This window comes from Meles meles, chromosome 17, assembly GCF_922984935.1.
Source record: "Meles meles chromosome 17, mMelMel3.1 paternal haplotype, whole genome shotgun sequence".
Lineage (NCBI taxonomy): Eukaryota > Metazoa > Chordata > Mammalia > Carnivora > Mustelidae > Meles > Meles meles.
In genome coordinates, this window is record NC_060082.1 from 31,499,055 (window position 1) to 31,524,092 (window position 25,038).

General features: G+C 35.1%; 1 long non-coding RNA gene across 1 annotated transcript in view; it reads left to right on the forward strand.

The window, feature by feature from the left end:
* The window catches only part of LOC123928423, a 63,455-nt gene extending 38,821 nt beyond the window's left edge, over window positions 1–24,634 (forward strand). The window contains exons 3-4 of the long non-coding RNA XR_006815696.1: window positions 23,172–23,219; window positions 24,434–24,634. This is a non-coding gene — a long non-coding RNA (uncharacterized LOC123928423). The remainder of the gene's footprint in view (window positions 1–23,171; window positions 23,220–24,433) is intronic.
* The last annotated feature ends 404 nt before the right edge of the window (window positions 24,635–25,038 follow it).

Sequence of the window (25,038 nt, forward strand, 5' to 3'; positions counted from 1 at the left end):
TCTAAGTCAATTAATATTATTGTTTTTTTTAAATTAAACAACAATTTTGTGGTAGTTTTCAGGTTTGATTTCAATTTGTATTTTAGGGACTTCAAATTTAGTTAAATAGCATCAAGATGTTAATTGTCTCTGTGATCGTTATAATTTAAATAACAGTATGTAAAATAAAGAACATGATAATACAATGAATGCAGACTTATGGAAAAATTTCATTCCTTAGTCAAAAAAGTGGGAGAAATCAGGACAAATGAGGATGAACATGATTATCTTTCCTGGTACTTTTATAGACTGATCTATGAAAGTTGGATTTAATAATACTTGTCTTAATGGTATATGGAGCAACCCATGGCTGACATCAGAGTTCATAGGTGTGTGGTATGTATATTCTTAATAAAGATATCTATGATCCGATATTGCAGAGATAATTAGACTTCACATAGAACTACCTCTTCTAGAATCTTCAGGGACAAGGAAATGCTGCTATGTATCACCTGCCCCTTCTACAGATAGTGCCAAAGGATCTAACTCAATGAAAATTCAAATCAAAATGCACAAAAATACAGTATTCCCAACCTGCTGTTTGTAATGCCAGATAAATTATATATGCACAACAATATTTGCCCATTGTTAATTTTTATGTTGCACAATTATACTGAATTTTGAGTGTCATCTTTAACAAAAGAAGCCTAGAAACATCCTTTGGTAACAAAGGAAAAAGTCATCATGTATGCTTGAGAAAACATTTTCAGAGTTATTGTGGGGATTGCTGAAAGACACATTGAAAGATGTTTAGGGCTCAAGAATATATTTCATTTAGAAACGGGGCTGTGCTTTTGTATTTTATCAACTTCATAATCATAAAGGAAACTTAGAAGGAGAAGAAATATAAGTGAAAATCTTGTTAGAAACAGTAATTATACAGTTAGCAAAGTGACTGCTTATTTTTTCAAGGCAAAGTTTCATTTTAAGTAAATAACATTTTCGGGAAAAGAAGTTGATTAACAAAACTGAGCACTCACGCGAGGCAGTGTGCCACATAACTCAAAACGCCAGTGCAAGAACGTCAGCTGGTAGAAGGGGATTCAATGCTGTTCTATAGTAATCAGCCATATTTTCTCCACTGAGAAGAAGAGCTCTCCTCAGATCTTCAGCGCTAGTGTGGGTATGGACATTCTGAATATCAGAAAAGGGAATTTGATTCATGTTCCATAGTTATACGGCGATGATGGAAGGCTTTGATTTCTCCAGTGGATATCATGGAAATCACAATAGCTATAACCAACTTGTGTTGACTAAATAGGACTTAATTTTTCTTTGGGCCAGGGTTCCTCAACAGAGGCACTATTGATATTTTGGACCAGACAATTCTTAGGCATAAGAGATTGTACTTTGTAGCATTGTGCTTTGTAACACTTTTAGTCAGTATCCTTGGCCTCTACTCACCACATGTCAGTAGCATTCCTCTCTCACCACATCGATATTATCAGACATTGTCTTTGGTTGAGAACCACATGTCTAGACATTTTTCATTTCTTCTCTTATCTCAATGGAAAATGAGTTATGTTGATTTTTTGCATTATCTTTAATAGACATTTTCTATAAAGTACTTTTATGTACTAAGTGAAGAAGTGGTTTGTAATGTTAATGTCTCTGCAGGACACAAAAAATAGGAATCTCAATGGTATATTCATTACTTGAAACATTAAATATTGGATTAAAAATACACAGATTATAAGGGATACTGAATGTGAACTCACACTTTGTGCCATACCTGAAAACTTGCAGTGTAAGCCAGGTAAATTAATGCATGTTTGCCTCTGATTGGACATGAAAAATTTCTTCTTGTGTATTATAGTTAAATATAGCAATACATTTTCAGAGGTAAATTTCTGCAGCAGAGAACAAATTAAGACCCTACCAGATAATTTTTCATGGAGTCCTGATTATAGCAGGAGAGTGGCCCTCATTGCGCTTTCCATAAATGTTGGCTTTCTCCATCTACTAAAGCACAAATTCCCTGGAATGGCTCACAAAATACTGAAAACAAAAGCAAAAGATCTGCAGAGAACTTGGGAAATCATCATCAAAATGGGCTGATAGCCATGTATTTAAGATGTGGATTATCAACTATTTTTTTAACTAACAGCAATGAGATGGTAGAGAATTATTAACTTGATACATTTTTGGGACTGAGGGGGTTTTCGGTAGAAATCTATTGATAGGAAAGGAAAAAAAATAAGCTACGTGGAAGTCTAAGAAGCAAGCCATTAAAAGAGAAATATGCAGGAAATAAGGAATCCCAAGTTTTTAGAGCATAGGGGAAAAAATGTGTTGATAGTATTGATCCACTGGTCTTCTAAAAACTACGAAAGTCATTAAGTCAATACGTCTTAGCTTGGTTTAGCTTTAACAACAACAACAAAAAAGCTATATGAATGATTTCAATGTATTAAATGATGTTTTATTTAGCTTTTGTATACAATTATAAGCGTATGTGGCTTCCCCAGTGAGCACCTGGAAAACTGAGCCGATTTGCCTTTCCTTTTTGATGGCATTCATGTACTTTCTCCAAGCTTTTTAAGATCACCTGCTTAAAGACCCTCTACTAATGATATGGAGGCATTAAAATTTAAATACAATGAATATTTATTTTTTATTATATTTTTTAGACTTGAGATTTAAAAAAAAAAGTCTCTGGATCCATGAAAGATAAAATAACAGGTTTGCCTTTTACAGACCTTGAGTCCTACACTGAGAATAGATACAGGCTGAATTCCTTTCTAGCATGAATTGGATTATCACTGAACATATAGCCATGAATCTATAATGCCAAGAGTTAGACATAACACTTGGAAGGCTTATAGCTCCAACTTGTAGTAATGAAATTGTAAGATAGAGTTATGCTTACAGCTTTTTCTTTCTTTAAAAGAACTCAGAGTAATGGTACTTTGTTTTTTGTTTTTTTTTTAATCTGCAGTGAAGTCTTTCCCTGGTAACACATAAACAGAAAAGTTGATATGAGGACTTATCATTGTTACTGAATTTTAAAAGTAATAAAGCATTTTTGTAGAAAATACGTAGGAAATTGAAAATATAATTCCCTTTACCAATGCATTATGTCACTATTTCTTGCAACTTAATTACTAAAGGATGATTTTAATAATCACACATTTTCTAGGACAAAATTTCCCAAGCTTTTGCATACCAGAATTACTTGGAAGATGTGTTAAAATACAGATTGCTGGGTTTCAAGCCCAGCAATAGGCAAGGCCTGAGAACTGCATTTCTTGCAAGTGCTCAGGTAATCCAGGCCCAAAAAGGCCCATGGCTTTAGACACATACTTATTTCTGATCTAGCTTCTTACTGTGCTTAGTAACTTTCTCTTTATTGAAAATGGGAAGACTTACTTAAATGTAACTACGTTAAAGGAGTTGTATATATTTCAGTTTATTCATCAGTAGTAGACCAATCAGCTTTGTCACTGACAGGAATGACTTATGACAGTGGATGTTTTTAATAAAAGATTCTCCACACAGCATTGAAAGACAGGAAACCTTAAAAGGAAAAAGAAAACTGATAAAACTACACCCAAACAGGGCTTTAAATTAGCTAAAAACTTTTTTTTAATCCTCTCTGCTTACACAGTAAAAGTTCGTTTTCTCACACTTAGCAAACACTTGTTATCAATATTTTGTTCGTATTTTTCCTTAGTCATCTTTTTTCCACTTGCCAGAAAAGAATTAATCATTCTCACTGTTTAGTGTCCCCCCTCCCACAGTATACAATTGTTCTTGCCTTTATATATTATACAGCTTAAAAATGTACAGCGCGACCTTACTAATTCAGTACTTTTATTTAAACTTTGGCAAGGTCCCATTAAATTTAAGATGTCATTACAGTACAGGACATTAACTATACTGAATAAATTATTCAGGATTCAAAACAATCTTTTCAAAGGTATGCAGGCCTGTTGCCTACAGTTGTACAGGCTGTGCACTGCACTTCTGGAGGCACCATTGATCTAGATGATGATGTGAATGGTACTGTCTGGAATTGTGCGATCAGGTGTTCTTAGCCAGAAATAATAGGCCATGTTTAATAAGACAGACATAAAGTTCTTGTTTTAACTCCAAAATTCTTGGAGAATTGCAGAAGAATTGCACATGTGATTGTGTCTGATTTAGTTGACTGATGTTAGCTCAATATGGGTCAATAATAATCTACACCTTCCCACAAAAACTGGGAAAAGCTTAGTGTTTCAGTGAGTTGAGTTTCTGGTGTGAGGGAAATGAGAAGTGTCTTAGCTTCGTAGCTGGTAGAATGAATCCAGAGCTGACCACTTCTCAGATACTATTTTCAATCCTGCCTTGTTTGGAGGTAAACCAAGGTACCAACTGTGAATGTTCATTTACAAAGAGCACTAAACAGATGTTCCACACTCAGCATAATAACTGAGGACCTTAGAAAAGCAAGAAATTGTTGAATTTTTTTCAGTTAACCTCAATGACCTATGAACAAATACATACCGGTTTTGCCAGTGAGGTATGCCAAAATAGCACCTTGATTCTGGCTTTGGAATAAACGTTGTGGAGTTTTTGATAACTTCTAGCCTTTGACAACACAGCAGGGGAAGCTGAGAAGGGAGTTATTTTTAGCTGAATACTGGAAAATCATCATCCAGTTTCCTCTGCTCAGTCACTAATAATCACAGACAGCCTTAAAAAGAGTTGTTGATTAATCTGTGTCCAAACATTTTATTTTTTTCTTAATGCTGTCATTCAGAAACACTTACAGTTAAACCTTGTCATCTGGTTCTTCTTAGAAGACCAACTTCTGCTGATACTACCTATTAACACTTTACCGATGCTTTATAAGACCAGCAATATAAGGCTTTGAGAGTGCCCACTTTTTGTTTCCCATCCAATTTAATAATCCTGGCCCATCCTTTTCCGCAGAAGCAAATGTACAAATGTGGAGACACTTCTGCATGAAGACCGAGTTCATAATGTGCACATCCAAAGCATTGACATTGATGCCGTATCCATGGTTTTCAAAGGGGAGGGTAATCTGTGATAACAAAATTGTATCCCTTCCTTCCTGCAATTACCTCACTATCCTCACAGCCTTGACATCTGGAAACCCACAGCTACAGTAGCAGCTGTGATTCCTGTTCTACAACAGGAAGTTGACTACACATTCCAAAGCGCCCTCATTGTTTTGATATTTTTCTGGCTGCTTAAGAAGCTTGGATATTGGAGAACACACTATTGTGTCCCAATCGCAGTTTGGAACCATTCACCAAAGTCTATCTTGTCACAGTCTGAACCACTTATACATATGGAAGCTTGTCTTTTTCTTCATGACAGATGACTGTTCATTGTGGTCATGGTCCGAAGTTAACCATGTTAGACATTGCACACTTTATTAGAGAATTAACTGATTTTGCTCATAATTGCACTCTTTTCCAGAGTTTATTTGGTGGTTTCACCTCTGCCATAATTTTCTCAAGTAATCAGCATGGAAGGAGGCTTCTCCAAAGACATGCTTCTGTCTGAATACTTGGGAGAGAATTGATTATTTGAAGTTAGAAATTGATTCTCATAGTATTGTGAGAATCACTATGCCTTGCATTTGCTCACAGAGGGTCTCACTTAAGATTTTCAGATCCTTGTCAGTCTGCTAGAAATCAAGAGATCTCCAAAAGGAGTACAGAATTATTAGTACTGGGCAAACACAACCGTATTTTATCTTCACTAAATGTCTGAAACTGTTTTGTGTTTTTGAGCCAGTAAAATTATAATGTTGTTTATTCAGAGTTCTTTTATTCCTTAAAAAGAATCAAAAGAAATAAGTATTGTGTTGTTTTACTGTTAATTTATCTTTAAAGTGGCTACAAATAATAGCTAGCTATCTTCATTATAAGAGCATTTGTGCTTTTTTTACTCATCAAATTAAGAATGAAATGGATTTTAGCAACACCCTACAATTACCTTATTAATCAAAATTATTACCAGTGATCTTGAAGCTGAACTGGTTTGCTGTGGAACAGGTTGAGGATTGCTGTGATTCAGAGCATAACTCTGCAAAAACATACTGACATATGATTTTTATTTAATTTACAAATTTTACTAAGGTTTTCCTCTTTCCTATATTTTCCCCCAAATGTAACAATATCCCCCATTGTATATTTTTATTTGCCTTAATCTCCAATTTAATTTAATTTTTCTTTTTGCTTAATTACTTCTTCTGGAATTTTATACTCATAAGTGATGAAATCTCAAGTCTCTCTTTCATAATTAAATAGTTGATTTAAAATAATTCTTTATGTCCTCTATTCTAGTGACTATAATCTTTGGTATTGCCTTCTGGATAGAAATATTTTTACACTGGGTTTATAATAAATTTCCTGTAATACTGATTCCATGTATGCTTAAGCATTTTATCAGTTTTATCCAAATATTCCTGTGATAACCAGAAGTTATTGTGTCTTCTCCTAGTATTTTAATACTCCAGTGTATACTGAGTGTTTAAATAACCATAAAAGCAATATTTGTTTGCATAGTTATTGGCTTGTTTACCATCAGTGCTCCAGAAAATCTTGCTAGGCAATCTGCCTGGGGCTGATACTTATAACCATTAGCAATTACGGATTCCAGAAAGTTGTTGACATGATTCAAAAAAAAAAAAACAACTCAAAATCAGATACAAAATATACAGTGTATTCCTAGGGTACTTTTTTGTTGCTATTCATGCTCTGGCCTTTACTTGTTATCTTAACTGTAATTCACTTTTCCTCAAAGTGCACTGAGTAATAGGAAATTCTATATCAAACTTGGGTTCTTCTTAGACATTCATAGACAGATGCGTTGTTTTCAAAATTAGCAAAGCAGAATTATTTTTATATGATGGTGTTTTTACACATCATTTATGTTTTGCAGGGGTTTGGGTAATATGCCAGTGATGTGCTTTTCATTGTCGAGGAATCCATCTACTACACAAAAGAGGCACGGGTGCACCATCCAGCAGGTGGGGACTTCTGTCATCTGCCATATGTATTGAGCTCTGGGGGAGATAAAGAAGAATGCATAGGACACTGCTCTCAGGGAGGTTACACTCTAGAGTCTCTACTAATAATATGCCACCAATGGGCAACAACAAAAGCTAGGCAAAGACTTTTTAACAGTAACCCCTCCATTCGTCCCCACATAGGGACAGGCAACAAAAGAAGCCTCCGTTGTCCCTGAATACAAACCACTCTGAAATAGTTAGAAGAACAGCATTAATGAAGAGTTCAGTTACAAGCTTTGGTTGTGATTTTGTTTGCTTGTTGATGGGTGTTTTGTAGAAAAGCCTAATGCATTTAAATCGTACTTTGAGCATGACCTGCACCAGAAATAGTGCTGAATAAGCTTTTTTCTTTTTTTTAAATGATTTAATTTTCTAAAAAAAAACTGTCAGAAAGTTGACTTTTAGAATTTTGTTTTGTCATTATAGAACTAAATTATCAAGGAAGAAAAAATAAATACTATTTGTGCATATGACATTTCACTTTTAAACTATTTCCAACCTGACTTTAGTAGTTTGTTATCAAAATTTTAGCAGATAGTAAGATTTGATGGAATAAAAATATGATTTTTGGCCTTTAAATATACTACTTCAATCATCCCCCAAATTTCACCTTGGGAAGAAACTGGAAATAGTTCTTATGTGTGAGAACAGAGAAAAGAAACAAATGTTATTTATATAATATTAGATTCAATCTTGGCAAAAATATTCTTAACTTGGGATCTGTTTTTTTAAATTACCTCTCATTTTTTAAAATTAAAAGAATCAAAATGTGAATGCTTCAGACCTAAGGTTTAATGGATTCTGGAAACTATCACTGGCATCCTGTAGTCTAAAAACAATATTTGTTTTTGACATGAATTTACAGGGAGCTATCAGGACTATGTGCAAATCACAATGAGTGATTCTTTCTGTAGAATTTTCCAAAGAACAAGACATAATGAATCTATTATGAACATCTCCCAGATTATGTTCCCTTTAAAATGTAACAGAATTAACGTAGAATTTAAAGCTAAAAAATTGTTAACTATCACAGGTTTTCAATAATTAAGAGACTTGCTCAGGAGAGAATTCACTGTGAATTCATTGATTTTGCAAATAATTTTATTACATAAATTTTACTACAAATTACTAGCTCGTGAGGTTTCTCACAGAGGTCAAACATATGTTTATGTTCTGCTAAGTCTTAAAAGCAAAATATGTCCTTATTCTTTAAGAAACATGTATAAAAGAAGAGAAGAAAACAACAGTGTTCTTAATTCCTAAGATACAAATGCCAGTAAACACATCAAACCATTTTGAATTAGAGTCTAGTCACTTTAAACCCAGATGTGTGTATTTTGAGCACATTTTTTTGAGCACTACATAGTCATAAAGTAACCTAAAATAACAATGAAAGAAAACTAAGCTCTGCTGATAAAATACACTTTACTTTTTATGTGGCGTTAACAAAATGACTTAGATGGAAAATGAAATCTGTCTTAGCTTAAGACAGAAGCACAAAGACATTTCCCTTCTGGACAACAGACTTTGGCATTGAAAGATCAAAGGAACAATTTTATCTGCATTGTGACTACAGACCAAAAATTTTACAGTATTCCTGTCTCCATGCTAGAGCTTATGTGTCTTTAATGGCATTTAAATTATAGCCCTTCTGCAGTCAAGTAGTCAAAACACCACGTCATCTGATGAGACACCATATTATAATCTGTCAGTATGTCTCATTTAAAAATTCTCCTATACTGTACTTGCCCTCATTTTTCTCTTTTGCTGGAAAAATGGAGCAAATTGTTTTTTAAACTGGGTTTATGAGTTGACCTAATCAAGCTAGACAAAAACACACTTTGGGTTTATACTATTTTAACTTAATTAATTTAAACCAATTTGTAGATTTTCCCCCCTTTTTATTGTGATAACTCCTCTCCACATTTTTTTGCTTGTTTGCTTTTAGGGTTTTAATCTTTCTTAGATATGAAATGATACATGGTTTATTATAGACAAATATTAAGTGAAAATCAAGAATGTGTGTCCATTAAAGAATAATAGCTTAAATATTTTGTTCTTAAAGCAAAGTATTTTATGTTAAGCTAATATATAATAGAGGGATTATTATATATAAATGGAAGGAGCTGTTCTCTGCATTTTTGTGTATCACACAATATAGATGGTGTTTCAAATGTCAATGGAGAAACAAGTTTTGAATATGTTCCTTTAAAGTAATGTTTATTGTAGTGATTTACCAATCAAAACTTTCTGAAAATGAGTATTTCATTTAGAATGGCCTTGCAGATGGGAAAATAAGATGTTACATTTTTTACAGAAACAGTTCTTTTCTCAAAAATATAAAAATTTGGGGATGCCTGGGTGGCTCAGTCAATTAAGCAGCTGCCTTCAGCTCAGGTCACGATCCCAGGGTTCTGGTATCGAGCCCCACATTGGTGCTCAGCAGAGAGCCTGCTTCTCCCTCTCCCTCTGCCTGCCTCTCTGCCTACTTGTCTGTGCGCTTTCTCTCTCTGTCAAATAAATACATAAAATCTTTAAAATATGTATGTACATATATATTTTTAAGAATTTTATGAAAAAGATATCAACAAGAATGTGTAATCAATTATCTTATACCTTAATACTATCCAGTATTACCTATATTTATAAATGGTTATAACAGATATTTTAAAAAGCAAAATTTATTTTGTCTAAAAGCATGTTAGATTAGTAACTGATGGATAACTTTGTTTCCATGTTTCAAAAATATATCATGGGAATTTCGTGAACTCTCAACTAGACTTACCTGAGTTTTTAAAATAACATTTTTAGGGGTGCCTGGGTGGCTCAGTGGGTTAAAGCCTCTGCCTTAGGCTCAGGTCATGATCCCAGGGTCCTGGGATCCAGCCTGCATTGGGCTCTCTGCTCAGCAGGAAGCCTGCTTCCTCCTATCTCTCTCTGCCTGCCTCTCTGACTACTTGTAATCTCTGTCTGTCAAATAAATAAATAAAAATCTTTAAAAAATTAAAATAAAATAAAATAATATTTTTAAATCAAATACGTTTGAGATACAAGATGCTTGTTGCAATAAGTGACTTTAACGTCACATGGGAGGCTTTTTTTTTTTAACATTTTATTTGCCAGAGAGAGGGAGAGAGAGAGTACACACAAGCAGGCAGAGAGGCAGGCAGAGGCAGCGAGAGAAGCAGGCTCCCTGCCGAGCAAGGAGCCCATTGCGGGACTCGATCCCAGGATGCTGGGATCGTGACCTGAGCTGAAGGCAGTGGCTTAACCAACTGAGCCACACAGGCGTCCCTTTTTTTAATGAAAGTGACACTACCTTAGGTCAGCTTCGACCGAAAATATTTATATTAGATTATGTCCATCTGTTTTGGAAAGAGCCAACCATTACAAGTAAATTGATTTAATTTTCAAACAATTTTAAACAAATTTTATTCCTAATAATTTTGTGTAGAAAATCACAGTAGAGTATGCTGTGCGCTACATATTGCGTAGAAATGATGGGAATCACCAGACATACAGTAGGTTTGAGAAGTTAGATCTTTTTCCCAACCTAGATGTGCCAGGGATTGTTCAACATATTTTACTTATCTGAGAAACTGCAGAAGATATTTACTGAGATTGGGACAATTTAATATATCACTTTTTCATGGAATCAGGATTGGATGTCTCTATACTTAGTTAATATTTGACAAGAAACCATGACAAATATTTAATTTTCAGAATTTGATGTAGCTAAGTGGGGCCCTATAGTGTAATATTTTGATTTAGGATATGTATTTTTTTCTTAGGTAACCAAAAAAAAAAAAAATAGTGATTTTTAGGGATGAAAGAATAGAGTAGAATAAAAAAATTCTCCATGTATGAAAAATAGTTTACTTTATATCCCCACTCTCTTCTATCTTAAAACCCAAGATATATCCTAGAATTATTTCTGGGAGTCTATTATATATTAAATTCAAAAAATTATATGCAATGCAATGAATACTTATAAATCTACTATGCAGTTTAAGAATTAGAACAGTAGAATTTGAATTAGAATTAAGAATTAGAACGTATGGAAAGTGTTGCTTCTCCCCTTTCTCCCTTCTTCCCCAGAAGTTATAGTTACCTAGTCCATTACACATGAAGTCGTGCAAAGTGTGTGCTTTACAAATGCACAAGATGTGTGCTTTCATATCCAGCGGGGCCTGTTATGATGTCCTTTGAAGTGTGCAGTATAACTTACACAGATTTTCACAATGGCTGCACTTTTGAGACTTATTTTGGGATTATCTTTTTATGTATGTATGATAGTTTTGCTTGTTTAGAGCTTTGAAAAAATGACAACATTTCCTAATAGCCTTACTAGCACTAGCTTTTTTTTTTTTTTAAAGATTTTATTTATTTATTTGACAGAGAGAGAGATCACAAGTAGGCAGAGAGGCAGGCAGAGAGAGAGGGGGAAGCAGGCTCCCCGCTGAGCAGAGAGCCCAATGAAGGGCTCGATCCCAGGACCCTGAGATCATAACCTGAGCTGAAGGCAGGGGCTTAATCCACTGAGCCACCCAGGCGCCCCCTAGCACTAGCTTTTTTCACTAAATATGTTGCTAAGGGTCATGGACATTGTTGTGTATAATTATATGTTTGTTTACTTCACCGCTATATAGTATTCAATTGTGCAAATACCCTCAATTTATTTTTCTATTCTCTTCTTTGACATTTGAGTTATTGTCTGCTTTACAGTTAAACATGCTGTTGCTATAAATATCCTTGCATATGTCCTTTGGTGCACATGGGAGAGAAATGTTCTAATGGACTAGAATAGGTTTTTTGGAGTCTAAAAGCTTATGGATGGAATAAGGGTGTATGTGAAAAGTGAAATTTTAAAGATCTGATGAGGGTATATAAAGAATATTATGATACTCAGTTACATAAGACTTTCCTTAAAGGACCCAATTGTAAATATTTGCAGCATTTGTATGAGTACTATTTGTGTATAGACCTCAGTTCCATTTATAGGGAGCTATTTGGGTGGTTCTATAAAATGCCTGCCTTGCTAAATCAATCAATCATTCTAGTCCAAACCCATTAGCTAGAAGAAGAAGCAAACCCAGAAGCCATTTTGGTTATCATAACATAGATTAAATGAATTTATTTTAAACTCAGAAAATGGGGATTAAAATGAGATGATTCTGCCAAAGCAAAAATGATCAATTTTACTCCCCTTTCTACATCCCGTTCAGATTATTTTTGGACATACTGAATACACACCAAAAACAAGATTGTGATTATGATTCTAAGGAGGCAGGAAAATGTACTGACAATTATTAGATAAAGGGATTTTTTTTATGGTGTAAAAGATATGTATAACCTAAAATTTAGACCATTTTTAGTGTACAGTTCAGTGGCATCAAATACATTAAAATCATTGTGCAGTCATCCCCACCATTCGTGTCTGGAACATTTTTTCATCTTCCTAAACCGAAACTCCATGTCCATTAAGCAATAACTCTGCATTCCATCCTTCGCTGCTCTAGTCCTGGCAGTCACCATTCTCCCTTCTGTCTCTATGAACTTGACTACTCTAGGTACCCCCAGGTGGAATCATATGGTGTTTGTCCTCTTGGGATTGGCTTATTTTACTTAACATCTTCAAGGTTCATCAATGCTGTAACAAAACTTCCTCATCTTTTATGGGTGAATAATATTCCCTTGTATGTATATACCACCTTTTGTTAATTCCTCTGTCTATTGATGGACAATGGGTTGCTTCCACGCTTTAGTTATTATCAACAGTGTTGCAATGAACAAGGGTGTACAAGTGTCTGTTTGAGTTGCTGCTTTCTCTTTTCTTTAAGTATGAAGATTTTTAAGAACTCCTAGAAGTCAGTCTCCCAAGCAGCTACTCCCCTAGGTGTCAAAAGAAAATCCAAAAATACTTTCTAAAGATTGATAGAAGGAGGAAGAATAGAGACAATCTACTTTTCATACTTTTTCTTTTACGACGTTCCCCTCTTACTTGAATGCATTCATTTCTTTCAGTTACTATAATTAGATTGATATAATATCCTATTTGTTATTCTCTAACTTAAATAATATGTAATTACTTCAGAATTTTAACTTTAGACATAAAGTTTTAATTTAAAGAACACATTTGAGAAGTAATTTTTTCTCACACTACTTCCATTAATAATAGGTTATGTTTACATGGAATATTAATCAGAAAAATACTTTCTTCTGCTTTATTAATATTTACCAGCACTCACAATGGGATGATTACCAGACAGATGATAGAGAGATGGATAACTAGTCAGTCTGGCTTAGCTTTCTTATACCCCTTTTACAGAAGGGGAAACCGAGATCTTGAAAGTTTAAGTATATAAGGCTCTTCAGTTAGAAAGTGGCAGAAGCCCAAATTCAAACTTGGTCTTCCTGGTACCAAAACCTATTTTAACCATTATAGATTCTTTCCTCCCTTAGCTATGGTAATCTGCACCACAGCAACATGAAGTTGACTGGGAAATTGAGAGCTATTCATTTTGTCTTGAGGAATGGAGTTCTGAGAGAGTAAATCATTTGTTTAAGATTTCATAGTTGATAAGTGGTACATCAAAAACTTGGACCTTCTGTTCCATTCTTTTTTCTTTATTTTTAAAGATTTTATTTATTTATTTGACAGACAGAGATCACAAGGAGGCAGAGAGAGGAGGAAGCAGGCTCCCCGCTGAGCAGGGAGCCCGATGTAGGGCTCCATCCCAGGACCCTGGGATCATGATCTGAGCTAAAGGCAGAGGCTTTAACCCACTGAGCCACCCAGGCGCCCCCTTCTGTTCCATTCTTTATACTATGCAGTCATGACTGCCATTGGTTTTTGTTGAAGTTAATATATTATATCCCCAAAGTTAAAGTCTGAACTCTTAAGCATTCCATGCTCATGGACTGGAAGTACCATAAATATATGTAGTTTTTAAAAATAGGCAAAGTATGCAACTTGCCCTAATGCCATACTTCTTTTATCAACAGAATAAGCATCACATTTTAAAAATAGTTCTCCATCATTTGAACCTCAATCTCATTACTCTTAGGAAGAATTACTGTGAGAAATTTTCCTGAATATCAACTTAGAGTGCATTTGTGCTTCTGTAGTATTAAAAATACTTTGAAGCTTTGATGCAAATCATACTAATCCTGAGCTAATGTGACAGGAATTGTGCAGGTACTCCAAAACTGGATCCTTCAAAGGGTTCCCACCTAAGCTTGTCTTGACAGCTAACTGTGGATCATTAGCACCATGCAGTATCTTCCAGTGTGCTGATTTTTTAATCCATAGAAAAATTCAGTAACCACTGCTAGAACTATTTGTAACCTAGCTGTCTTTGAATTTTAGTAAATACAGATGATATCTGTACATTAACATATGGGGAAGAGGGCATCTCCTAAAGGTACTCATTATTTTTTGGGTTAATCCAGTCCCGTGTCAAAGAACTGAACTATACTTTCCGCACAACTCAAATGCAAATGAGTAAGTATAAATATCATTAATTTACCCTTATTTTAATATAGCCTAAAAAAATGCACCCTCAAGATACTTCATTGAAATATCTTGGCCCCTTTTATTGTAATGTCTTTTCAAAAAGAAGAGGGAGAAATGCATTATAAATGTTAAAATACGGAACTATGTGAATGAAGTGCTTTTTAAAAATACAGATGAAACCCTCTTAGGTTTCTATTAAGAAAACAGATATTACATCCTCTTATTACAAGCGTGTTTGTTCTCCCCTCTCCCACTGCTGGGCTTTATTTCCACCTAGAGACATCTGTATACCAATCCCAGCAGTAATGCCTGTGCTCTGATAAGTCACAGCTCACATGGCCCCTCTCCCCTGGAGAATGAATTATCAGGTAATCTCTACTTTTATCCAATTGATTTTACTTCCTCCATATTTCAATTTCATTAGCATAAAACAGAACAGTGCTTAATGATTACTTAAAACTAAACTCAAGGAAAGGAAAACACAATTTGTTGGTAAAAGATGGTTGGTAATAATATTAGAATAGTTTCAGATGCAAGCAAATATTCTTCAAATATTTTTCACTAGAGAAAACTAGAAACATACCTATGTTTATACTTTTATTATAGACACTACTTTAAAATGCAAACATTCTGAAATATTTGTATAACACAATTTCATTTCCAAAGGAGAATGGTTATTTGTCCTCATTTTTCCCCATTTAATTGAATAAACTTTGTTTTTCTTATGATAGATTAGCTAACCAAAGAGACTTTTTTTCCCCCCACACAAAGTATAAATAATTGTTTCCCAGACATCAACTTTGGAAAAAGCCTGCCATTGACAGCTGATGTAGTCATGGATGTTTGGAAAAGCTGTGTTCCGATTCTCAGAAGATACCAGAGTGCATTTGTTTTCAAGTTTGGGAAGAGGTCCTTCTGCAATGACACTTTTCCTGTCACTTCCAAATATTCCTGTACAAGGTACACAAAGTGAGACCCAGAATGTTTTTTAAGACTCTAAATTGTTTGAATATTCTAAATATTCTAAAATAATACATGGGGATAGATGAGTAAAAGAAGGTATAAAATAAAATAAAATATGGATGTATTCAATAAGGCAAAGAAAGAGAAATAATATAGAGAAATATAGGAGGGTCTGTGGTTGTCTCTGCTTCAGTAATATGAGGGCTCTACTGGGAAGGGGAAAATAAAGTTTGAGATTGTCTATTAATTTACTTCTAAAAAACTCACTACTTAAATCAAGGATATTATTTTTTAAAATATATATACATGTATGTTACTAAAATATAGATATACGTGATATACACACACATCAAAACCATCAGCACAACAATTCCTTTGTTTCTTAGAAACAACCGCTACGATACACATGAATTTTATTTTTTGAATGCAGTGTACTGGTGAGCACTGTAGCAATTTCTAGAATTTAGTCACTCTCTTTATGGTGGTAATTTGATTTGAATGTGTTAACTTGAATATTTAGACTTTAAAGTGGCTGAAATTTTCTAATATGATCAAATGTGGATCAGAGTATCTACACTTTTTTTTTGCATATGTGTTTTATATACATACATATATATTTTTTTTCTTTTGACTTTTCTGTTCAAAAATGGATTTCTACTGAATTTTCTTAGGTGAATTTGACAAGCTATTGCTGAAAAATATTTATTGGTTTTTTATTGGCCTATACTGTAGATGTACTAATGTGCTACTGGCCATGTGAATTATATACAACTCTAGGAGACAAACACAATCTCCAGTTACAAATGAAGGGCACACATGGGTTATCCAACATGTGAGTCATCAAGAAATGCAATACTGTGCAAAGACTGGTGAATCACCCAGTCTGTAAAGGCAGCTTTTTGAGCTTTTCACACAGATGACTGCTGCAAAGCATAACAAGGAATAAGGAAGAGGAGGTGGTAGGGGAAGGAAGGGAGGGAAAAATAAGTGGTGGTTGCGGGGCTCTCTATAATCTGTTTTTATTATTCCTTACTTTCTTGACCAGTAAACCAAAAACAGAAGGGAAACTTGCAACTCTTTACTACAATGACCATTCTCATGTACCTAGTGCCAACTGAAAATTCTAAAATTGATTATAATCGATTTAGAATTGTCCTTTTCGATTTAGAATTGTCTTACACCCTATGCACTGTAAAGTGACTTGAGGAGTAAGTATCTACGTTGTTTACTTAATAATGTCGTCTTCCACTCTGTGGAAGCTACATGGGAGCACAGAGCACAGGCCTCACAGTTGACGACAACCTAGCGCAAGAAAGAAAGAAGGGAGAAAGGAAGGTCTTCCAATGTTATTTTAACATCTGTGAAATGTATTCACTTTTTAAAGCTCTGTCTCTTTCCTGTCCTCTTCATCTTGAAACAATTCATGTCAAAGAAAGCATCTTAGCACAAAAAACATTAATTCTTGCTCTAGCCCATAATGTAGATGTACCGCTACCTATCTGAAAAGTCAACAACAACTCTGGTGATTCTGTGTGGGAGCTGTTCATACATTCAATGACCCATCAAATAGTATCCAGACTCCTCACCACAGTGCTGAAAACTCCTCAGAGTCTCACCTCAGAAACTAAGCATCTTCCAACGTCCTCTTTGCCTCTTTCCTCACCCCGTGTTCCAGCCATATTGGTTTAATAGTTGTGTATTATTTCTCTGACATAAGAATTGTTATGCCCCGTTGCCTTCTCTTTAAAGCTCTTTCCCCTCGGATTGCCTCTATGTGTCCATTTTTCCTCACAGATTTCTACTCATCTCGTAGTAGACAAGAAGTGCTCAAAACTTTCCAGAATATTTTCATGGACTTTGTATTTAGAGGAAAGAGAACATTAAAACAGAAAAAGACTTAGGGATTGTCTAGCCCAAACTTTCCATTTTGCATCTGAGGAAACTGAGGCACAGAGCGAGATTACTGCCCAAAGTCACACATGAATCAACGATAAGGCCAAGGCTAACTACCCATCTCTTGCTGTTCTCTTCCGTGGTGATCACGTCTGCCTTCAATTCAGACAATTCTGGAATTAACCTTGGGAAATGTGTTAAAATTTCTGAGTCTAAACCTAAAACTGGACATAAAAATAGGTAATCTAGAATAGTCTCTTTCTTTCCTTCCTTCTTTTCATAGTCTTTTGTGATTTCCAGTTCAGCCGTTTAATCTACATACCATGTAGACTTCCTTACTTTCAGAAAGAACTGGGATATAGTAGCTAAAGGTAAGAGTTAGCACATAGACTACAGGGTTAGAATTTTTTGGTTCAAATCTTAATCTACCTGCATGCTTTGGGCAGGGCACTTAACTGCTTTGCCTCAGTTTTATCATTGGTAAACTGAGGATAATTAACTGATTAAATTCATTCACACATGCTTAGTCAGAACTTCCTGTTCTAGGCTTTGAGGATTTGGCAGTGAACCACACAGACAGAAGCTCTAATGGAAGTTCCATTCCGGAGGAGAGATAATCAACTGATAAACTATACCTCTCCTCCCCTTCCTCCAACCCCACAGGAAGTGCTTTTTCTTTTTTGCCCAGAAGTTTCCTTCCTGTAGCTGTCTAAAAGGCTAGCTTCCTCCCAGCATTCAGGTTCTTATAATCACCTTCACTGGGCACCTACTTTAAATTTTAGTCCTACCCTTGTCACAGTTCAATTCCCTTTTCTGCTCTATTTCTAAAAATAGTGATTCCTTATTACTATCTAACACACCATATGTTTTTATTAATTTGTCTAGTTTGTGTTGCATCTTCCGTACTCAAATGTAAACCCCATGAAGGCAGGGATGTTTGTCTGTATCCAAAGAATCTAGGCCCACTTTATAGGCCTGGTATCTATCAGGTACTCATTTTCTATTTACTAAGTGACTGCATTAATATCTAGTGTAATGTCCTATGGTGATATTTGCAATTAAACAAAATGAAACAGAATTAAGTGTGTAGAGAGAAAGATCTGACACTGTTAGATTAAAGTGGTGAGGGAAGGCCTTACTAAGAAGGTGACCTTTGACTAGAAACGTGAATGCAGAGAGAAAAATAAGCCACGGGGATAACTGATGGTTGAATGTTCTAGATAGCGGGGGCAGCCTGTGCAAAGGTCCTGAGGCTAATTCATATTTTACATGCTCTATTAATGGCAAGGAGACACAAGTGACTAGAGCAGAGTGTGTGAGAAGAGGGGTAAGAGAAAAGGTGAGAGAAACCATTCAGACCATTCATGTAAACCGTGGTGAAGACTGTGGATTTGATAATAAGACAGCCAACCAAATGGAGGTATAGAGAGATGTTGAGAGAGTTGAAGTCAGATATCTGACATGTACACATATTCAATACAAGTTAGTTACTGTGTACCAGGGATTGAATCACAGTTATAAGTTACAAATGAAGGCAATGAAAAGAACAAATAAATGAACACTGAATTTCCTTCCCAATCTCTACCCTTTATGACAACAACATCAAAATGCACAGAAGGCAACTTAGGATAGAAAGGGACATGTGGGAAGTTTTACTGAAAAAAATATATATATACAAAGACTGGAGATGTGTGTATATATATATATATATTTTTTGTTGTTGTTGTTGTTGTTGTTTTGTTTTTTAAAAGGCATATCACATGTAACAGTGACACTCAGAACCAAAGCATTTTAGTCGTAGACTGTGTTATGGATTTTTCTGCACTTATTTTTACTTTTATAATATACAGCTGCATTTTATCAAATAATCAGTTAACAAAATGACAATAGTTTCCTGTCACAGATTTGTTTATTCCAGACTACTGTTTGATCTCACAAACACACCAAAACATTACCAGCCAGACCATTTAACCTCTTTAAAATATCCCCCCTTGGAGGGAATGAGTTTTACTCTTGATAACGTCAATCCAGATTCTGTATATGTTTATATTCATCCTAAAGCAAGAAAGTACGTGGTAACATTAAAGATTGTGCTTTACTCTATACCTTATTAATCAAGATTTTGTATTAGTTATTTTCTACCTTCAGCACAGTTTCTGGAATTTTCAGTAAATATGACGACATTTCTGAAGAGAAAAATTTCAAGTCACCTCGTAATTAATTCCTTGTTAAAGTGGCAACAGATTCAGTGTAACACCGAAGCATGTTCTTTCAACATTGTCAGAGAAAAGAGGGACCTGCTTTCTTAAAAGACACAAAATAGGAGTCTGTGAGGGTTTTTAAAATTAAGGGCCATGCTTATACTTTATTATTTAGTCCAATTCTTGTGTAATAGTGAGCATCTAATCCATTTAGCAGATTTGATTTGTCAAGCTAAAAAAGCATATGCTATATTTAGTTCCAGCAAGGGTTGTAGAAATCAGTTGAAAAAATTCCAATAGAGTTGGTAGAACACGTAGGCTTTTAATTATTTTACTTGTCCAAAGGGCACACCAATTGGGCAGACTGCCTACTATACATTATAAATTAATTCCATTTGTCCTGAAAACTTGTTCATTATTTCAGTACTTTGAATTTTGGCTGTCCTAATTAATCTCTGTTTTATAATTCAGGCACTTGAACCTCTGCAAAGGCTGCATTTTTCCAGCCTGTAATCACACTCTCAACAGACAGCCGAGCGCTGGGGACAATGGCTCCTTCACCCTCTCAGCTGTACCTCGGCCTCCGTGGAGACAGACCTTCTGTCTCTGATTTATGTGCTGAGTCCTCCTTGAGGAGAAATGCCTGAGTGGGGAAATGCACAGCCCAGAGGCAGATTACTTGCCTCAGTCTTTGGTCCTGTCACCCGAAGGCTGTCCCTTGAGTACTGATAGAGAGCCAAGAGGCACCTTGGAATATTCCCGGGGAGATTCGAACCCACCCCACCATTAGCCTTTGCAGGTTACATCTGCTTTCTTTTCAATCCATGCACTGTGAAGGCTGTTGTACTCAGGGGTCTTGATGCTGCCCTTTCTTGCCATGGCAAAGGGGCCTGGAGCTAAGGACACTGGTAGGTGCACCCTGCCAACTCAGGCCTTGGCAGCATAAAGGGTCACCATCTTGCACGGCACTCTCAGAGTTCTCTTGCTACATGACTGCTCTTTCTGAATGAATGGAAAACTATTTTTACTTCAGTTATTGTTCATTGAGAATGAAAAAAAATGTTTCATCTGACCTTTTCTGAGTATTTTCCTTTTACTTCTTATAATGATGCAGAGAAAGTCCTTACAATGAATTCTGTGTTCAGACAAACAAACAGACAAACACACCCCAATTTACTTGTCACCTAGTTCTTCATTTATTTCTGGAAAATCTACTCCCTAAATCTTATCAAGGAATCATAGAGGAAAGCTAGCACATTGTTTTGCTTATTGATTCTTCTGGTAATTGTGGAGGGAAGAATGGGGCCGTGACTCTGTCACAGATAAGGACAGGGGTCCAGGATGGCTCCTGATGCCTGACGTTACAGAAGATTGCAGCCCTCTGAAACGAGCTTTGTTCCTGCTCAGACAAGGCTTCAGATTTGTTTCTTATTTGTGTGGACTTCCCACTTTCTATTTTCCTAGATCTTTAGAATTAGTTTTATACTTTAAGAATTCAATTATCTATATTTTGGTGTGCTTAGATTGGGTTGGGGGTAAAAGGCAAGAGACAAAGCCATAAATAGCAAAATTCAAACTGGTGAAATAACTAACCCATAACCTAAATATCTATATTAATAATACAAGTTGGTAAATGTCTCTTACAATGTATTTTTAAATTTAAACTATTTCTCACATAGATTAAGTAAAAGTGAGCTAGCTTTCTAATATTATTTTTGGAAAATCAATTCAGTCAATTCAATAATGAGAACATATATTGCGAAAATTCTATTTTAAGGTCCTATGTATAATTCTGTAGGCAGTGCATTCTTTTGCTTACAAGTTATGCTTTACCTTTCTTCATTTCAAATATTGAAAAATAAGATGGCTATTTTTGAAGAAGGAAGAGAAGGAGGAGGAGGGGGGAGGACAGGGGAGGGGAGGGGTAAGAGGAGGGAGAGGGGAAGAGGGAGGGAGAGGAGGGGAAGAAGAAAAAGAAAAAGGAAGAGGAGGAGGAGGAAGGGAAGGAAGAGAAGAAGAGGAGGGAGGGCAGGAGGAGAAAGAAGGAGGAGGAAGAAGAAGACAAAATATCCAGGGCTTTAAGAATTAGATAAAAAGTTTTTATTTATTGCAAACCAGAAAGCATTCAACTTCTTGTCTCAAAGAAAAATAACAAAGCCAAAAATCTATTAAACGTCTTTGCTCTTCAAAAACCAAATGAGTGGAAGTTTGTTTTATGACATTTTGAGATCGAACGTATTTCCTAGTGGCTTTTTGGGAGTTGGGAGGGAAGGGTTGAGTGGAGAGATTGGCTGTCCATGTGGCACCAGAGTGAGGACACTAATGTGAAGGAACTGTGAAATTCTAGATTCTTACATGCATTTAAAACAAAAAAGGCAGAGGGGCACCCAGGTGGCTCATTGGGTTAAAGCCTCTGCCTTTGGCTCGGGTCATGATCCCAGGGTCCTGGGATGGAGCCCCGCATCGGGATTTCTGCTCAGCCGGGAGCCTGCTTCCTCCTCTCTCTCTGCCTGCCTCTCCGCCTACTTGTGATCTCTGTCTGTCAAATAAATAAATAAAAAATCTTTAAAAAAAAAAAAAGGGCAGAAAAAATTAAAAGAGCTTAAAAGACAATTTGAATAGGAGATAAATGATATTAGAATTAACAATTATAAAGCTCTAAGTGTTATCTTTTGATAAAAAGATATTTTATGAGAGTATATGTTTGTGTTTTCAAGTGAATGGGAGGTAATCAAATTTATACTCACTTTCAGCTAATAATCTATAATCAAAGAAGTGCATATCTGTTTACTTAGGATATAATACATGCTTATTTGGTGTCAAATCCTCATATTAATATTCTCTGAAATTATAACATAAACTCTTATAATTTTAAATTTTACAAAGGAAAACCAAGATAAAGCACTTTTCAAAGGGTTGTTTTCCTTTTTCTTAAGATAAAGTTGTTATTCAAGCATGCCAGTTAAAAATCTTCCCTTTTCTTCCCTCCTGCTTTCCTTCCTCTCCTTCTCTTTTTGCTTTTTGTTGTGCATTTTACTAAGAAAAAATGATGGTAGCTTTAGATGGAGAAATATTTTATTTATTTGTATTTGAGGCTTTGATGCGTGATGATTAATTTAGCAATAGAAGTGGAGTGTTTGATTTTCAACTTTGTTTCTAGACATAAGAAAAAAACGGATTGTTCCTATTTGAAAGTTTGAAATTTAGGTTCCTGCAGACTTTCCTTATGTTTGCAAGGTTTTGTAACAACTACCTGAACACAATCTACTGAGAATTCCAAAACAAACTTTATAAAGTCATGAAGTAAGAAAACTGATGCAGCCTCCAAAGTCAGCCTTATTCCTGTGGAAGGATATTTGAAAACAGCTCTGGCATACATTTTTGTGCACCAATCTCTGAAATTGTTAAAAATATAAAAAGAAAAGGAATGAGTACTGAGCAAATGTTGCATAGGGCGATGTACAAAAGCATGAAGATAAGTCAGCTTAGAGCAGATCACCAATCTTAATTCTTTCAAATATTCCTCCAGATGGAAATGTCCTGTTTCGCGTGGAATAATTGTAAAGACTCAACCTCAGTAAGTATAGAATTTTGAATAAAATATATTTTTCCTTTCTCACCTCCACCATCCAATAGACACACAAATTGTCCTAAAGAAGAAATGTCATGTTTTGGAAAAATACACTGTTTGTAAGTATGTAAATAAGTATCTAAATATGAAAATATGTAAATATACTGAATTTCAGGAGACATCTGTTATGAATTTCTCGGTGTGCTACATATATATATATATTTATTTCATTATTTCTTCTAAAGTATTCCAAATTTGTGATAATGGATGTACATCTAATTTTAAATTTTACTATCCACGCCAGTAAGATATCTTTAGAAACCATAGAGGCTTATGAAAATTGTACTTTCAATATAATATTGGTTTTAACTGAAGTAAAAAGTTATATTTAAAGGCAGTAGAAAAATTGAAGCCCTTGCCATTATCTCTGCCTTGTGCCTCAGGCTATTTCCCATAATAGAAGGGAAAGCTTACTTGTTGATATCTTTTGTCTCCAATAGATATTTTTATCTTTTTGATACTAATTGTGTATCGCCCCAAAAAAGATATTTCTCTGGAGTGCCTTCAAATGTTTCCCATATAGGATGGGAAAACTGTGGTAACTTAAAAGTGCTTTTTGAAAGATATTTCATGAAGCTAACGTTGCTTATTAGAGTTACAGTCTTGTAGTTTGTGTCCATAGAACTGTAAGTTTTTATGGTGGTTCTTTAAATCAGTATAAATTAACAAAATTTTATATCATTCAGGTGACCGTAACAAAACTGAGCAGAGTGTAGAATTGAGAATGTGAAAGAAACTATTTTGAAATGAGCATTTAGGTCAAAAACTCTGTTTCATAAAAATATTTTTGTTACCCTAAAACAACAAAAAGAATCGAGGGGACTCTTTGACAAGTCGTTGCCAAAATTATTTTTTCCTTTTTTTTGCCAGAAAATAAAAGCCAAAAATAGACTGAAGCATAATATATTTTTATAGCTCTCTCTCCAGAATGACAGAATTTTCTGTAAATCTCATTATGTAAAATAGGCCTTCCCTGTGGTAAGTATGAGGTATGGGAGAAACTAATTGGATTGCTCAAATTAGTCAATATGTCTGAAACTATTTTGGGGATGCTTAGACTTTTGGGTAACTATATGATACAGTTTGTTGGTTTCTTGTGAGAGTTCTTCTTTTGATTAACAAGCAGAAATCCAGCATAACGTTAAGAAATGCAATTTTAGGCACAGTACAAGGGCCACCGATGACCACAAGGTATACAGTCATCTCAAAGAGAATGATGTACTGAGAAAGTAAGAGTGATCACGTGACAGTGGAGTGACCGCCAACTTTCTGGACATTGACGTAAGCTGAATTTGATACAATCAAAAGAGATGTTAGAGAAAGAAGACTCTAGAATAACCTATTTTGTGATTTCGTGAGGGGTTTTCTAATGGTATCTTCTGGGGAAAATATCTTCTAGCTGAAATGATTGTAATTAAAAAAATAAAATTGCAAAACGCCAGAACATTTTCCCTTAAGAATATTATACTTAATAGTATCTTAACTATTAGTAAATATGTCCTTGTGTTTCTTTAAATCCGCTGTGGACTAAATAGTCCACTTGCTGAGATTGTTTTATAAATATCAGTATTTATGTTGATTTAGCTGGTTTTTTGGGGGGGGGGTTTTGGTTGTTTTTTTTGTTTGTTTGTTTGTGGGTTTTTTTTGGATAAACATAGCCCAGTATACACATCTGAACTCCGTTGGCTTCTTGGCACCACAGGCCAGGGTATCCGCCATTGATCACATTTTGGGAATTGTCTTTAAATCCAACTCCATTTATTTT